The sequence below is a fragment of the Lonchura striata genome, chromosome 2 (genome assembly GCF_050655825.1).
Source record: "Lonchura striata isolate lonStrDom1 chromosome 2, ASM5065582v1, whole genome shotgun sequence".
Lineage (NCBI taxonomy): Eukaryota > Metazoa > Chordata > Aves > Passeriformes > Estrildidae > Lonchura > Lonchura striata.
In genome coordinates, this window is record NC_140704.1 from 86,835,756 (window position 1) to 86,854,995 (window position 19,240).

Genomic DNA, 19,240 nt, shown 5'->3' on the forward strand with positions numbered 1-19,240 from the left:
AGGGCTGTGGCCTGCGGCAGGCAGGCGCTGGGGAGAGAAGTGTCTGACTCTGGTGGAAAAAGCCTTTGATTCAAATAGGTGATATTGGTACTCCTGCACCTACTGCCCTGATGCCCCTGATGTCACTGGGATTTATTCTCTTGACCACTGTAAACAGACTTACAGGGTAAGGCTCTCCCTCTTGTTCCCTCTAAGTGATGCGAAGTTTGGGTTTCTCAGATACAATCCCTTAAAACCTGAGACAATCAAAATACAACTAAAATATGTTAAAAATACAGAGTTTGTAAAAGAGTTAAAAGTATCCATTGCATAAACTAGTAAAAATACACAGCACTGTTGGAAAATCACTTGTTATGTGAGTGTTGGAGGTTTTAGTGACATCTTTAAAAATTTGTTTTTTCTAGCTTTTCCACATACACCTACTGCAATTTTGTACTCTATTCAAAGTTCTCTTTTTGCTTTATATTGCACTAGCACTGGCATATAATGTAATATACATGTATTAGATACACACACACTCAAATTGTGAGGTCAAAGCAATGAAAATGGCAGAAAATATGGTTTGTGTCTTTGAAATAGATGATCTATCTTCTGCCTACATATGCTCAGGAAGACACAGTTACCATCAATGTGACCAAGTACTTTGTCAAAGCAGTATTAAACCAGTTGAGAGTCTGGCAGTGAAATTTCAAAATCTCAGAAAATATGATGTTGCATCCAAAATGTGTGTGCCTTACACCTGTTTGTCCTGTTCAAAAGATCTTTGCAAAGTGGTGATTAACAATTGCCTTTGGTCATTGACTTCTTCAGTTAAAATTCCCTGACTTCAGACTCTTCTGCTATTGATAGCCCGAATTCACCATTTTAGGTGACTAGAGATTAAAATATTGCAAATATTCCCCTAAACATGCATTACTTAGTAATATATTACTCTATTTCATGATATTATTACTCTTGCCAACTATTTCTGTCTTTCTCACTTTATTCAATCCATGATATTTGTTTTCCCTGACAGACCAGAAAGAAACTTGAATGCAGAATAGAAAATGAACTTTCTTTTAAATTCTATTGCATTTATTGATTTTCTATTACCAATTGTGTGACAGTGCTTTTTCATCCCTTTCAAAGACACAGGTAATAATGACAGAATTTATTCTACTACAGCTGTTTCCAGTCACCAAAAAATGGAACTGTGGCATTGGTATCTTGGTGATTAAAAAGAGAACTATCAAAAATTTCGTATCTGTACAGAAAACAGGTAGGCACTACCTACCCATGTATCACATCCAAAACAACGATGAATGAATATCAAATACATTTTCAGAAGCATGGCATGGGTTCTTTGGAGGAAACCAGACATTTCTGCATTGTTAATACTTTGTTAAAATTTTCAGCTTTTCCTCAAAGTCATGAGGGGAAGAAATTCACACTCTTACAATCTGCAAATAAGTTTTCTGTTTGATGTCCCTTAATTCTGGGGCCTAAGGGGCAAGTAACAAGTTGCCTCTTAGTAATATAATATAATATAAGTAATATTTCAGTTTTAAGTTTTGTTCTAGCCAGTCAGGTCTTCTGCCTCTGTTCAGTTTTTTCTCTGGTTCCTTTCCCAGGAATCAGTGTATGACTAGGAATATTCAGTATCATTAGATTATTTGCTGGTTAAAGATAAGTTTTAGCTGCTAACTCTGTTTGAGTACAACATGAGTAGCTCTCAGTGATGTCCTTTCTCAGCTGAGTCTGACAACTTCTAATAGTTCTGAGCAGCTGCTTTTATCTCTAGAATATCTGCACACATGAACTGCTCTCATATCCACAGCGTGCTAGATGGTGACATGCAAAATATTGTCCAGAGCAGAAGGGTATACAAATTAGGGTAGAGCTAAGAATTTTTTTGGTATTTTTGGGCCAATTCATGTTTAATTGGCTATGTTTATGTTTTCTGATCATAGGGCATAGCCTTGTTACTTCTTCCAAACTAAACACTGAAAATTAAATGCAGTCCTCCCCCAGCCCCCTCACCCCAGAGGGGGCAGTTTCTCCTGCCCTGACTACACAGGGGGACCAGCCCCCAGCCCTTGGCACTCCCAGGCTGGAGCCAACCCAGGAAGGCAGCAGGCATGGGGCCATCAGGCAACTGGTGTAACAGCTAACACCAGCTGAAATCGAAAAAGGCTTGAGGAGATAGATGCAGAGTCTGTACTGAGTGGTCAGTACAAAGCCTGTGGTGCTTTACAGCTAAAGGGTAAAACAGTATTTATGGGGTTATTTATGTATAGTGCTGTCATGGTCATGGAGGTAGGTGAGGAACAGAAGTGGAGATGATGGTCTACATTTTTATAGATTTTGTCTTTCTGTAAGTTGCCTCTATTCCTACAGAGGAGCAAGCTGCTCAAAAGTGTGAATAACCCAAATGTTACTTCTCGAACAATACAAGGCTGAATTTGGCATTTGTTCTATGTCTAGTTGAGATTATGGCACTTAGTGGGAAGGACATCTGTGATCTTTCGTAGTTAAAACAAGTTCAAGGGCATGAAATTGAAAAGGCAATTAAATAAACAGCAAAATCTTTGTGTTGAAAAACAAATATTTGGTATAAATTATGAAAAGGGGTTCTTTATATTGCTTTTAAACTCTTCTTGTCCTGTAAGTATTTTAGCCAATGATTGGGAAGAGTAAGAAGATGAGAATTTGAAATGGGCAGACCTAGCCCACACACCTTTCTTAAATACTAGGTGTATCTGAGCCTCTTAGACAAATGCTGAATCAGATCCACTGAAAGGAAAGGAAGAAATCAGACTCGTACCATGGTGACTTTTCTTCTTTCCATGTTCAGAAAAAGGCCAGAAAAATACTCTTCTGAGAGCTCTTGAATAACAATGGATATGTGTATTGGGAGGACATGTTTGAAAAAAGATGAAAGGAACTGTTGTGGTTTGACACGGGAAAAGAATTTTCTTGGAAGGAAGAGGTCAGTCCAGTCAGGGGTCAGGTTTGGATACTGACACTTGGGGTGACCAATTGAAGGTGGACACATCTCTGAGAACACAGAGGGGTTAAAAGCAGAACTCCCAGGAGAACTCGCTCTCTGTGATTCCAGTCATTGGAGAGCGCAGACCTCCCCTGCCCAGCGGTAAACTGGGTGGCGGAGGGGAAGCCCAATCTCTGTTCTTGGACCCCCAGCCCCAGGGAAATGGGGGGGACTGTAGTCCCAAAATGAGACACTGGACTGTTGTTCCTGTTGGTCCTTGGCAAAGCATCCTTAAAGGAGCCCTATAAGCAGTCTCTGTCCATGCACGGTGGTGAGAGCACTGTGACATGGAGAGGAGAGTGCCACACTGGCAGATTCTCTCCGGGCAGTGCCATGTGTGACATGGAAACACAAGAGGTGTCTCGCTGTGTTTCCTGGGGCGTCTGTCGTGCAAGGGAGACTCCTCTCTCCCCTGATGGACTCAGTATTGATTATGTGGAAGGGTGAAGACTGGATTAAGGGTCCAAATGTGTCTTGCTGTGATTTATTGGAGTTGGGTGTGGGGAGGAGGAATGTTTGAAAGGTTTTAATTTCGAATTTTGTGTGTTTTTTTTTCCCCCTTTTATAGTAGTAGTAGTAGTAGTGTAATAAACTTTTCCCTTGTTATTAAGTTTGGCCTGCTTTGCTCTGTTCGCGATTGCATTTCACAGCATTCGGTTGATAGGTTACATTTTCATGGAGGTGTTGGCATTGTGCCAGTGTCAAACCATGACAGAAATATACAGAAAGGTACTAAAGTCAAAACTGTCATTCAAGAAAATCATAACCTCAGTACACACAAATATTTTTTTTAAAAATTGTGGCCAAATTTTTATTTCAGATATTCAGTCTTGAAGAAGTGCCGTAAAATTTTGTAAAATAGTGGTAAATTAAAAACGCCCTTAAGTAAAAATGATACAATACTGGCCTGTGAACTCTTGAAGAAGAATAAAAAAAATTTTAATGTTCATCTCCAAATATGTGCTTGAAATGGACATTATGGTGGTTGAGCATGAAGCTATCTATGGACCTCTGTAAAGGGTAAAAAACACTAACTAAACAAAAGCTTTCATAATATATGTTGATAGCTCCATATACAGTGTCAGAAAGTTAGTCATCATCCCTAGAGCATGCAATTAAAGTGACATGATCAAACTTTATTACAGCAGTATTCTTGTTGCAAAGCAAATTTTTGTAAATAGATTAAATATTCCAAATATGTCTACCTAAACTTCCTCATTGGGGGAAAAAAGAAACACTGGAAGGAACAAATGAAAATTGTTAACATGTAGGAAATTAAAAGTAAGGTTTAGTTACAGACTGAATTGTCTGGTTTCACTTCTTATGTATTTAAAAGATTTGCATATACGTATAGGTGAAGTAATTTTAAAAATAAGTATGAGACTTGATGTTGGAAAAAGAAATTCAGGAGTGATGTGCATTTGTATGCAATATATTCTGTATTTGTACGTGTGCAGAGAAAGGCCATCAACCTTGTAAATTAATTAAAGTTAATGAGCAATCAAGGGTATGAAAATAATTAGTATAGCATAAATTAATTCATGAGCTCTGTATCATCCCTGAAGCTTGCAAGGCAGAGCAGCCTAATGTAATCAATCCCAGTGGAAAGGTAAAATTTTTATGTAAATTACAGAGAACCAATAAGAGACACATACAGATTGTAATGGTTCCCTATTATTCATCAGAAGGCATGATGCTCAATGGACCCAACTAGTGACCCAAATGGCTAATGAGGCAGGTTAGCATCACTGAAAACTTCTCCAGCCTGCCTTGCCAGTACAGGTACACACATTTGAAGACTGAGTCCTTTGTTCCTCAAACTTACCATAGGACAGCTGGCTCCAGTAATGTGCCACCTATACATTCTGCACAGGAATGAGGTTATAGGACTCAGGCAAGTGCTCAGAACTGGAAATTTTCATGAAGATGGCATGTGCCATCTTCTAAAGTTGTTAGTTTTGTTTACTGTTGATGGAGTTCCAGCTGTGAGACTTGAATTTATGATGCAAGAACCCTAAACATCTTCCTAAACTCGGAACTTAGGATAAGCAGCACTCTTCTGCCTGTCTTCTGGATCACTTCTGGATCACTCTTCTGCCTATCTGTTTGTCTTCTGGATCCTTGTAGGCCTTCAGCAGGAGAAAGATGCACAAAGACTGTGGGTATAAAACTGTTCTGAGTCCTGAGATTGCCCTACCTCATTCTGGATTTCTAACTTAGAGCTCTACGTGCCCAGTGGGACTGTCCAGACGTGATTCTTCTCCCTCTTCCCTCAGGAGTCTGGGAAGAAGCCAGGAAGATTCTTAGATGTTTTATTTTCCCTGTGGGACAGCCATGTCCCAAAATACAATAACATAATTCATCAATTCCAGTATTCTTGAGCCCACAAAATACTTGGATTGTTTTCAATGGATCACATTGAAAATGTGATCATGCATAAACATATGGAGCTTGTTAATAACAAGAAGGAAGTAAAGTAAAATAGGCACTGTATTTTGCTGAGTTTTAAGGAATATACATTGTTACTTTCTAAGGTAAATCATAAATGTTATTTTGAAATGCATTATTGAACAATGTACCTTACAGATTTATCTAAAGAATATTAGGTTTTCTAAGAGCTTATTAAAAAATTACTCATAGTATTCAGATTCCATTATTATGCTTTATGCAATCTGTAATGCCTTCCCATTTCTCAATACTATCTACAATATTTAACTAACAAAATCTATGGCTATCCACAGCTATCCTCTTTGAAGGTAACTGTCAGACCTGTTAACACCTAGTTATAATTGCATTTTACATGCAATTTCCTTGAGGTTTAATTTCCAGTGTATTGCTAAATAAAATTAGATACTTAGCCATGCTTCAAAAACTTAATCTGAAAGTAAAAAAAAAAAAAAAAAAAAAAAAAAAAAAAAAAATCAATAAAATACTGCTTTGGTATTCCCTTATTCTCTCTCTCATACTTTTTTACTCATATACTCATACACTTTTTAAATTGAACTAATTAGGCAAAGCTGATTTCAGCACCTGGACTTTCATTATTTTTATTTTATTCCGTTTTTCCCCACTTGCTAGCCCTGGGATATAGGAGCTAAATCATCAGTAAGCAAAGTCTGTGTGTGTTTGGTTTTGCAAGCCAGAATTTTCACACTGTAGACAGATGAAAATCTTGGAAATACTGGTGTGCAGTACAAGTAGATATTCTATCTATTTTGAAATTTGACCCCATAAGGAAGAGAAAGAGTAGGTGGCATGGCACAGAATGGAATTCATAATATCTCTTATAACAATACAGCTAGCACCTGTCACCTTGTGGGTCTCTGAAAGTGGATCTGTTTTCTGTTAGATGTATTAATTATTGTAAACTACTTTAGGCACAGTTACTGAAGGAGAAATGTTAATATCCAGCAATAAAACTGATGTGGAGACTCATCAGCTTCATACTCAACAAGTATTCTTATAAGACCATAGACTTCAGAGCAGTGAGTTATGTTGTATGATAACTATTAAATATACAGTAGGAATTGTCTGCTTGGGGTCTTGGAGTTCTGAGTTACATCCTCAGTCTCTTGGGTCCCTAAAAAGCTATTTGGTCTCATATTTCACTGGAGGTCACAAAACAGCATTTTGCAAAGACAGCCAGGCTAGGCCTGATTAACTGGTCTGTATGGAGCAATCTGCCAAGTCGTGCACCACCACCATCTATTTTTTTTTTTTTTTTTTTTTTTGCCTGCTTCTACAGTGATGATATTGAGTTCTTTCCTTTTCCTACTAATTTAGGAACTTGTTCGCACAGTCACAATACAAAATTTCTCACTTCAATAGTGATTTCCCTGGCAAATAAATTAATTTTGGTGGTATATGTCACTAATCCACTTAATTAAATTTAGCAAGATGGAATCCCAGGGTGAATCAAAGTTTTAATAAACTTATGTTTTTATAGCACTGTCCTGCCTCAAAGCTCATGTCAGTAGGGAATGATCAGGACCCTAATTTGTCTGAGCAGTGATTCTCTTCAGTTTTTCTTGTGGAGGTTTTTCTCTGGTGAGGATTTTCTTGTTTGTTTACTGGGTTTTTTAAACCATGATACTTTTATAATATATTGTTGCCATAAAATAGTCTGACTGACAGATGACAAATCAGCTAAGTCAGTCTCTCAAGGTATCTAAAAAACCTGGAAGTAAAGGATGCCATTTCATGTAGAGATTATTTAATGGATAATGAACTACCTGCTGTGAGTAAGTTTCTCATTGATGAACCTCCACAGAGAAAGTCATGCCTGAAGGACTTAGTGCTAATGCTGGCTGTGTTTGAGCACAGAAATTATACTTCCTTAAGGAAATGACAGCCTAGATATTAGCAATAATTAATGATTTTTAATGGAGCTGGTGGTTGTTTCAGAGCAGAATTCTGGTTTAGGTGATAGAGGGGGATAGATGGTGCTGCTGGTCAGTTCTATACAAACAAAGTGTGGGAAAAGCCCTGATTTTTCTGATAGATATGTGAGGGATCTATAACAATCAATGCTGAAAAAAAGGGTTGCTAGCCTTGAAACAGCATATTGCATTTTTTAAAAGGTTAAAAAATAGTAAACATAGCCTATGAATAGCTTTACTCAACAGTTATTCAAAACTAACAAAAAATTTAATCTCTGCTCTTCTCAATTTACTTTAACAATGGAATCCAAGAAGACTTCAGTTTTTCCTGAATGAAGAAATTATACTTCAAGTATCTTCTTCTCAATTTCTTGCCAATAATTGTGCTGAGAGAGGTAACACACATCCTTGAGGACTAGGATATTTGTAGACCCCCTTTGTTCTGAAAGGATCCTGTCAAACAATTGCTACAGCAGTAAAATATGTTCACAGCTATTCCATAGAATACATTCCACTGCCAGAAAACTGAACATGGCCTCTGAGTGTTCTTGCTTCAGTATTATTTTCTGGAAAAATAAGCATGTATTGAGTTTTCAATGTTTTGAACCAAAGACTTCTGACAGGCAATAAGAAAGAGGGTTAACTCAGCACAGAAGAGATGTCAAACAGTCCTGTATTAATTGTTCATAATCAGATTTGTGGACTTCAGTATTTATGATACTCTGCCTGATTACTTATACACTGTGCTGATTTTCAACAATACACAAAACACTTTCTAGGGTGTAGGAATATATTTATTTGAGTATTTATACTCCTGCTGCCCCAGGTTCAAAAATAGGGTTAGTCCACCAAGAGCTTTGCAAAAATTGAGTAGACTTGTAGTTTGGCTGGTATGAAGCAGCTGAAAAGTAGCCTGATGACAGTCAGAGAGCACTTGCAACACAGACCTACTGCTAGAATATATATACAAAATAGCATAATAAGAGCTGCAAAGATAATTCACACACACATATAAACCAGAATTTAAAAAGTTCTTCTTAAATTAAGAGAGTGCTTAATTTATCATCAGTTCATGTAATTTCCTAGTGATTCGAAAAGTTCACTTCTACTGTTATTTTATCTAGGAAGAAAGATGATCATACCTCTCACTTAGAATCTCCTGAAATTAACTCAGATTAACATCCTATTACAGCAAATGAAAATCCAGGTATCATCCTGAATAAGCAGATTGCTCAAGAACCTGATAAGTGATCAAATCTTGTCTGGCATGACCATAGTGAACTAAAACAGGATGAGAAGATCTCGAGATGAGCCAGTAGCCACAGGCAACATCCTGTTGCACCAAAAAATGATAAAATAAATGCATAGAAAGCAAGATTTTTTGGAACTAGAGTGTGACAAAGAATTCATGTAAAAGCAAATGAGTAACCAGAATACAGGGACCCTGTTTTGGAAGATAGAAGGTTTATTAGTATAGGACTTGTTTTATTTACAAATCTAGGAACCACCAAAGTTTTGTCTTTTAGATGATGGGTTTATATCAGCTGGGGGAAAATTATGATAATATGATTCATTTAATATAAGGTCTTTTTCCACTGTGAAACATCATAAAGTGGTCTGGAATTGAAGGGACTTTTAAATGTCCAGTGCCCTGCAATGATTGGTGACATCTTTCAACTATCTCAGGCTGCTCAGACCCCTGTCCAATATGACCTTGATTGTTTCAGGGATGGAGCATCTACCAGTTCTCTGGGACACCACTTCCAGTGTTTCATCACCTTAATTGGAAAAAAAAAGTCTTCATTCTATGTACTCTGAATCACCCCTCTTCCAGTTTATAACTTGTTTGATTGCTACAGGCACCTGGCCCCCTCTTTCTTATAAGCTCCCTATAAGAAATGAAAAGAGGAAAAAAGGACTCCTCAGAATATATGCTTTGCCTTTATGTCTCTATTAACCCAATAAAATATGAAGAGTTAGAGAAATTTTGAGTGTCACATTAAATAAATTTTGCAGGTATAAGTGCCTGGAGAACAAGAGTTGGAAAAACCCATTATTAAATCAGTGCAACCTGTTCTGCACACCTCCTACTCTGGAAAATCCTACTGATCTATTAAGATTTTGGTTGTGCAATGCAACAAATGACAACTGTTTGCCAACAGACTGCTCTGAGCAGGCTGGTAATGGTCATGCTCTATTCCTCCTACTCACGTTACCAGGAATCACCACGGATATAGGAACTGACTTCCACCAGTCCCTGCTCTGCCTGCCCATGTGACAAGAAACTGAACATTAATCATGCAAAGGCTTATGTCAATTCATAGGAAAGGACTGACATTTTCACTGAATCATAGAATTATTTGGGTTGTCACATGATGAAACAAGCAGGCAATCCCTGCATTATGATGGGATGTTCTCCAGAAAGATATATATTTCTCTGTCATGTTTTGCAGTTTTAATGTTATCATCTGGATTTTTTGGAGAAAAAACCCAGAGCTTTTCCCCTCTTCTCTATTGAATGTGTTGCTGCTATCTAATCAGCCTGTGATTATTTCCTCTGATCTACTTCCTCACTCATGCATCTGAATCTTGTGTTCTTGCTTGCTTCTGCAGCTGCAAGTATCAAAGAGGAGTGTTTTCCAACGTAAAGCACAGCTATGGAAATGTGGGGGAGGCATACACTACTTGTAGGCAGTCACTTCTGCATAAATGGTAGCAGTTCTCATCATTGAGGAAAGTGGATACAATTCTTATATTTTTTGCTCAAACCCATCAGCTACTTAATTCTCAGGACTACAAAGTAACAGTGAATATGGATTAAGCTTTTGAGAGAGGAATAACAAATTGCATAAATATAGCATGGGAAAGAGCCACTGAAGTAAACTGTAATAAAAGAATATTCAGGATGGATAAACATCTTGCAATGACCACAATAATGAAGCAGCTGGGATAGATAGCACAAGAATATCTTCATCATTTGAAGCTGGAGGACAGATCTTCCTTGAGAAGAAGTTAGGGAGATAGTCTTTAGGAGTGACCTAGATTTAGCTTTGAGCTTTTATGAGGAACAGGGTAGACTAGAAGATCTCTTGAGATTCCTTCCAGTCCTGTGATCCTCTAATCACTCCTTTCTTAGAATTTAGTAATTAATAAAATCATTACTATTGCTCACTTGACCTTGAAGGTGTCCATCCACATTTGTTTGTTCACACATGGGCTGGTCACATACATCCCTGTAGCAATTATAACAGTAATTGTACATGTAATAGCCTCAAGGGAAGATTGATTGTAGCTTGTGTGAGTGGAGGTTAGCAAACTGGCTGAGACTCCAGCCCATTCTCCTGCCCTCTGAAGCTTTTATTTTGATGTATTGTAGTGTGTTTTATAAAAATCCATTACTCTAATGCTCTAAAGCAGGAGCTTTACCTCAGTCCTCTCCTTGATGTGCTACAATACATTTCAAAAGAAAGGATAAAGCAGATAAATATGTTCTTTATCTCCTAACTAAAGGGCAGGTGGTCTCCCAAAACCAGAACTAAATCAGCCCTGCAGTAAATTTAAGCCAAGCCTGAAGCAAGCCAGCTGGCTGCAAAAGCTTTAACAGATTGCCTGTATTATCCTCAGCACAGCACTCTCTGCTAGTGCAGTCTGATCCTTTCATGCTGGTGTTTTTTCTGTTTGGCTTTTCATTTTGTAAAATGGCAAATTTCAGCTGACATCACTGTTCAAAAATTGTCTTTTGTGTGACTGGAGTGAATCATGTTATAATCTATCATGGGCTACTTGTAACCTCAAATCTCATTTTGGAGTTGTCAGTTGCTCCTTCCCAGAAACCGGTGATGGTTACCTGATGGCTGTACTTGATATCATGTACTCTAAGGTTTTGAAGGGTTAAGTGATCTTAACTTTCATTATTTGCTCATAATCACGTTCAAAATTTTCAACTCTTCAAATAGAGTTTTAACAGTTATGGCAAAAGAAGAGTTGCTCAGAGGAATATTAACTAAAATACTAATGTTGGTTTGCTACATATTCTAAAGTGGGCACTAACTCAAACAATACAATCACCCAAAGGATAAGATTGACAATTCTATTTGTATTTCAGACAGCTCTTGGTCTCTCTCTTAAAATAACTGACCAGTTTAAGAAAAAGTCCACCAAACAATCTCAAAATATTTTTAAAGCTTAAAGACTTTTGTACCTTCTCCTCTGTATCTTATGAAGTCTATTTGTAGTTTGACTGCCCTTCACTTTTATTTTGGCTAGCACACTTTATTTCTTATGCTTTTAAACAGATTGTTGTGAGTACAAATATGCAAATTGATTACTGGAAAAAAACTATGATTTGCTATGGAAACAAAGTGTCTCTTTGTTCCATGAAAAACTAATATAGAATAATTCATCTTTCATAATAGACTAAGAAACATGCTGATATTAATCCAAACCTCAGAAGCTGTGATCCAAAGACTTGAGTAGATGTATTAAATTATTTTTTTTAAATCTACTATAGAAATATTTTTAAGGCTTGCCAAGTATAGGACAAAATCTTATAAAGTATCAGTCTATAACTCCAGGAAGCAGGGCATAAGAAAACCTCTCTTGATTATTTTTAATCAGTCTTGGAAATCCAGAGAGGTCCTATCTGACTGGAAGCTGGCAACCATTGTCCCAGTTTTCAAGAAGGGCAAGAAGGAGGACCCCAGAAACTGCAGGCCTGTCAGTCTCACCTGAGTGCTTGCTAAAGTTATGCAGGAGATTATTCTGAGAGGTATCAAAAAACACCTGAGAAACAATGCAGTCACTGGTCACAGCCAGCATAGCTTTTTGAGAGGAAAGTCCTGCTTATCATACCTGAATTTTATTTTATAACAAGGTAACCAGTCTAGTTGTTCAAGGAAAGCCAGTTGATGTAATATTTTGGGATTTCAGTAAAGCTTTCAATACTGTCTCGCAACAGATCCTTCTGGACAAAATGCCCAGCATTCAGCTGCATACAGACATCATGCAATGGATGATCAATTGGCTTAGGGGTCGGGCACAGAGGGTTACAGAGAATGGGGTGAGTGACATCAGACTGGGGATCTGTCACAAGTGGGGTTCCTCAGGGCCCCATCCTCGGCCTTCTGCTCTTTAAGCTCTTCATAAATGACTTGGAAGCAGGACTGGATGGGATACTGAGCAAATTCGCAGATGATACCAATGTGGGAGGAGCTGTTGACTCTCTCCAAGGCAGGGAGGCCCTGAAGAGAGACCTTGAAAAATTAGAGGGCTTGGCAATCACCAACCATGTGAAGTTCAAGTGAGGGAAACTGCCAGATTCTGTGCCTAGATAGGGCAGTCTGGGATGTAGGTACAGGCTGGGAAATGAGATGCTGGAAAGCAGTGCTGGGGAAAGGAACATGGGCGTCTTGGTTGATGGCAAGTTGAACATGAGCCAGCAGTGCCCTGGCAGCCAGAAGGGTCAAGTGTGTCCTGGAGGGCATCAGGCACAGCATCACAGCTAGTCAAGGGAGGGGATTGTCCTGCTCTGCTCTGCACTGGGGCAGCCTCACCTCGAGTGCTGTGTGCAGTTCTGGCTGCCACAATATAAAAAAAAGCATTAAACTTTTAGAGAGTGTTCAGAGGAGGGTAACAAAGATGGTGAAGAGCCTTGAGGCAAAGCCATATGAGCAATGGCTGGGGGCACCAGCCTGGATGAGACTGAGGGAAGACCTCACCGCAGTTACAACTTCCTCAGGAGTGGAAGAGACACTGATCTCATCTCTATGGTGACCAGTGACAGGACCTGAGTGAATGGCCTGAAGTTGTGTCAGGGGCAGTTTAAGATGAATATTAGAAAAAGGTTCTTCACCTTTGGGTTGGGCAATAGAACAGGTTCCCCAGGGAAGTGGTCACAGCACCAAGCCAGAGAGAGTTCAATAAGCATTTGGACAATGCTCTCAGGCACAGGATGTGACTTTGGGGATGGTGCTGTGCAGTGCCAGGAGCTAGATTCAATGATCCCTTAGGGTCCCTTCCAACTCAGCTTATTCTGTGATTCTGTGGAATAAGACATAAGTAGCAGATATTTATGGCCAAAATTGAAATAATGAAATTTTTGGGGTTTTGCTTTCTGCTATTGGAACTACAAAGAGTCTGTAGCACTTTATTTTTCCTTTAGTATTTAGTCCTGTGTTTATTTTTCCTTTAGTATTTCCCAGTTCTCTAAGTTTTTGCTTCTTGGCATGTCTAGACATGCCTCAGTGTTAACACATCTGAACAGTTCAGAATGTAGCTAACACAAAGACTAATGTTCCTCTAAAAGTCTTAGGACTTGGTAAAGAAGATGCAGTCTGAGATTTGTCAATATGCAAGAGAGGGTTTCTTGCAGTGGATTTTTTTTCCTCATAAGTTCAGGAGGAGACAAAAAACCTCTCCCTTCATCCTTTATATATATATATATTTGGTTTTTCAGGTTTTCAGAGCAAGTGTGGGAGCCCTAAGTCAATTATGTTTCTGTACATAGCATGGTGTTGAAGGGATTCTATTGCTCATTGCATGCCCCCTAAAAGATTCCTGAAGCATTAGCCAGAGCAGACTGGAAAACAATCCTTGCTGAAACTATCCCATTTTGCAGAAACATTCCAAATTTCTTGGCCAAAACAAAGAAATCTCTAACATTCAGTATTTAATGGGAGAAAGGAACCTGGTCTCTAGTCTATGTGTTTCATTGGCAGTATTTTATTCTGAGTAAGGTCATAAATTACCGCTACTAAAGGACTGCAATTGACTACTTTCTTTTCCCAACGAGTTTCCTAAATACATAATACAAAATGTTCCTGTTGTCTCTGGATCAGTAAGAGTTCAGTGTGTACAAGTTCATGATGAACTAGTGACAACAGAAAGGGAATACTCTTCTGACTAATTGTGCCCCCTTTTTTACACAAAAGAGATAACACTAAACCAGACATAGAAATAGGAGCATGAGATTGCAAAGAGAATGAAAGCAGATTGGCTTTGCCATATATGCATGACTGAAATGAGAGGGGGTAGGAGAGAGTTGTCAGGACAATAATCGCTTGTCATCCTCCAAATAGGTCTTTGTGAAATAAAAGGGTGATCCCTGTTTATTTCAAGCTTCTAATGGCCTATTTTAAGGGGACATGGTGTAGTGGTCAAGACCTTTCTATGACCCTGAATTAGTCATCAAGGACATGGAGTAGAAGTCAAGTAATGATATTATTTTTTATTATTTTCCTGTTGTCTGCTACTGGGGTGCAGTCTCTGGGACTAGAACCCCCCCTGAGATCTCCACTTCTCCCATGCACTGCTTAAGGACTGTGAGTACTGACTGCTCCAGTGCCAGCCACTTGCAATGATGTTCTTTGATTTCAGTCTTTAATTCTGACTCAGGAAGGAAGTTCTGTTCACTGATATCCATATTCTCCTGGAGAAGAATATGACAGCAGTGAATGTAGAAAAAAGGGAAACTTGAATTTTTCTGCTATTCCTTCATTCCCATTCCTTGACTTGATTTAAAAACAAATTCACACACAGAGCTTACAAACAGATTAGAAATTTCAATCAGCAATTGTTTCAGAACTCAATCATATAAGCTAAACCTCTTAGTTACTGTTAGTAAGAGCACAGTATTGGTATTCTCTGTAGATGCACAAAGTTTTGTGCTATTGGGGGCAAACATGGGGGCAAACAGTGATATTAATTGAAATATGAAAGAAGATTCTCAAGTCCCAGTTTAACAGTTGTGTCTCTATGAATGCATGTCCATCATCTAGAATCTACCTCCTGTCTTATTTATGATCTCGTAGACAAAATTCTGATATGACACAAAGTTCAAAATCATGTACCAAAGTTGTTCTACATCATATTTTTGAAGTGAGTACAAAGTGCTATGTTCCCTTCCCACAGAAGTTCAGTACTAATAGCTGGACCAGAAGGCTATTAAGTAGGGACACACAGTCAAACAGCTTGGTAGTTACAAGCACTCTTCAATGTAATCAAGTTGTTTCAAGGCTGAACCTACCAAATGTGCCACTTGGATTTAGGTTTAAACCTAAGAGGCAGACGCAATTTGCAACAAGCAGCCTATTTCTAAGTTCTTAGTAAGATGTCAAAGACAGAAATGCTTCATCCAGTTTCCAGCATTTTAAAATGGTAATGCTAACTGTAAGAAGAAAACACATCAAGATTCTGACTCCAGTGGCGCTGTCTAAGCAATAAGAGCAATCAGCTCTTTCTTTAGCTTAAATGCTTCAATTAGTATTGTTTTCAATGATTCAAAAATCCTTAGGCTCATTTCAGTAAACCTATCTTAGATATATTCTATGTGAATTTATGCTGACAAAACCTAGGAGGTGATAATAATCCCAGAGAGAAAACAAACACACAAATGAAGCCCCTAAAAACATGGAATACAACCACAGAGAAATTGAAGAATAGAAGGAGCATTAATGCTGATAAACAGGCTGCAAAGAAAGGCAAGTCTTACTAAACACATCTGATTTAGTCTTTAACACAAGTGCAACTTTTAATCAATAAAAAGTTGATTTTCAGGCACAGCAGGCCATTCAGTTTGAGGTGGTTATCCAAAGAAACAGCTCCTAAAGAAAGTACTCCTCCACCACTTCTTAAAATTTGACTAGTGTGAGCTCTAGTAGAGACTAATCTGAATTTGCATTCAGATAACTCCTGTAATTGTTTTGATGGCAGTCTCTCAACAACAAGTTTTTTCATTTTATCATCTGGTATTTGACCTCAAGTATTTTGTTTTCCTCAGAAACTTAAATATCACACTTGGCATGACAGTCTTTCAGCTACCGTAGTGTGTCAAACATAGGGGTATGAGATTGGATAAAAATTGACATTTTCTTAACCTAATTTGTTAGGCATTGACCAAAGAATTATATTAAATTTTTAATGTTTCTCTGCCTCTCCCTTCTCACTCTTTTTTACCTTTCCTTATTCTGGTTTCCTTTTGTCACAATCTGCACGTCTCTTGCTCCTTTGTGCTGTTTTGTATATTTTTTTCCCTTCTTTTCTCTTGCTCTCCCTTCACCTCTCTTTCTGTTTTGTTGTGCTTCATTTGTCATTCAGGCAGCTTCCATTACTATAATACAGTTCAAAAATTTGCAAGTGGTTAAGAACTTTATGAATATTTTAGTGTTACACCCAAACCTTGAAATATATTACTGGAGAAAAATGAGACAGACTAAAACCAAAGAACTTTTAAAAAGCACTGCTGTGGAAACTGAAATTGTAGATCAGTATGAACTCATAATTACCAGTTACAAACAGATAGAATAAGATAGAAAGGAAGAGTTCAAACAGAAACTTTTAAAAGGTCTTATATAACTGCTGGATTTTCCAGTGGCTGCACAAGAATTACATCTCACAGTGACTAGGGAAAACAACCCCAATGGCACCGTTGGGATATAAGGGCTAACATACAAATTGTGACTAGTGCAAAAAGCTTATTTTCATGCAATCCAAATTACATAACACTAAAATGCTTTTGTTTTGCTTAAAGATCATGTCAGTGTCATGTTGTCTGCATGACTTTTAAAAGCACATCTCTCTTAAAGGGCTGAGCCCTAGAGTGCACACTGAAGTCACAATTCCCCATTTTATTTCATGGACCAAGTAACAAGGAGTAGTTTTCCATGGCTCCTCAAGTTAAGCACAAATCAGTCTTAAAAATTCTGGGACTGGTGGAAAACAAGGCAGAGAGTTTTAGCATGAAGGCAGGTCTCAAGGCAAGCAGTGGGCACCTACGTAGAGTCTTGCTGCTTCTTCAGTGCAACTCCCATGGGTGAGCTGGACATGAGTGCAGTCAGCTGAACTCCCAGAACAAGGGAAGCTTGTCAGGGCCCTGACACTTTCCTGGAACTTGAGACATATTTATAGGCAGATATGAAGAATGCCCCAATTCATACAGCACACCATTGTCAAAGTGTAACACTTCGTTTTGGGATGCTAAAGAGCAGCATTCATACAATTACTGAATTTTCATTAACTACAGGCTCTACCCATTGTGAACCAAAGCTGAAAATATAGGACTAGCATTCCAATTCATCCTATCCATTTTCAATAGAGAAATATTCTATTCAATAAAATAAAATTTGCAAGACAGTAAATTGTCTTCTTATAAATGTGAGTTGTTAAGCACTCTAAGAGTAATTCTATTCAGCAGTCACTTAGAAGGGAACATTTGTATTGGTTCCCACAGGAGGGATTTCAGAGCAGGTGACCAGGATGTGCAACATGTACAGTTTAAAAACATCATTTATGTCAACGATGCAGATGTCATATATAACTGTACACTACAAAAATACTTGGTGGAATATATCAGCACGGTGAAAAACACCCTCAGCTAGGAAAAACTCTGACTTTAGGCTTCTGATTCCCATGATTTTGCATCTAGTAGCTGAAGGAAACCTTATTCATACTGTCAAGATGTAGTCCTTTCATCTGAAATGTCTGATTAGCCCAATTGTCTATAGAATGTGGGTAGTTTCAAAAACTGCATAGATTGCAGTAGACTGAGGGTAAGCACACAGAAATGTATTATGGAAAAACAAACCATCCAGAGTCTTTCAGTAAAAAAAAACAAGAACCAAAAGAATTAAAATGCAGGATGTTGGGAGATTGCTGCATGTGATAGCTGACATTACTGCTTGCCAAGAAAATTCCTGGATTAATTAAGTAGGATCTATTCCTTTGTAATGAACTGCATCATCATTGTAAAACTTCTTTTGTATTTTCCTGCTGCCTCTGGAAAGTGTAGCTTACAGTGCAAAACAGCAAACCCCAGAAATGAAACAAGGGTTAAGAATTTCTAGGAAAAGAGAGAACAAAGAGGTTAGGGGTTGATTTTAAGCCCACAGATGACACAAAATGTAGAGGGGGAAGAAAAAAATAAAAATGGAGACAAGACAAGAAGCAAGAGGCTATTGCTTTCTTTCCTGTTTCCCATTAACCTGACTCATTGGAACCTGACCCTAGACTAAGCTACATGCTTGTGCAATGTTCCACAAACAAGAAGTCAATATCTTGTCCTTGAAACAAAGATGTTCAAAAGCACAGTCAGACACTAAAAACAGAGCGATAACATCTAATCATTGAGATGTCTGCCTAGATTTCAAGGTGGGAAGTGAAAATAATTATGGCATATGAACAAGGCTAATTTTGTGTCAAAGGAATGCTAATTTTGCTAATTTGACATAACTGAGGAACCACATTAGGAGTTAGTGAGATAAAACAAGCAGCTAGATAGTCTGATGAAGAAGATATTTTACTTCTGTAGAAGGTTACTGTTTGGTAGTGCTGATTCAGAAAAATCAGCAGGAGACTTAGACTGGAAGTGACCTCCAGAGGCCATCCAATCTGACCCTGTCACCAAGCAAGCTGACCTCCTAAGTTAAATCAGCTTGTCTGGGGCCTTGCCCTGCTCATTCTTGAAAACCCCCAAGGCCAGAGATTCCATCAGCTCTCTGGTGAATCTCTTCCAGTGCTTAGCCACATACATCATAACTTTTTCCCCCTTTTTATTTCATTTCTATTCTACATCTTTTGGCTCCACCTATATACACTTTCCCGTCTTCTCTGTTCTGACAGGGGTTTCTGCCGTCCATTATGCCAAATACAGATATGGCAAAGCGTATATTCAAGTGCTGAGGAAATGAAAACTAGGAGAGGGCAGCTAGAGGATATCTTCCCCCTTGTGAGACCCTACCTGGAGTGCTGTGTCCAGCTCTCAGGCTCCCAGCATAAGAAGGACATGGAACTGGTCGAGCAAGTCCAGAGGAGGACCATGAAGATATCAGAGAGTTGGAGA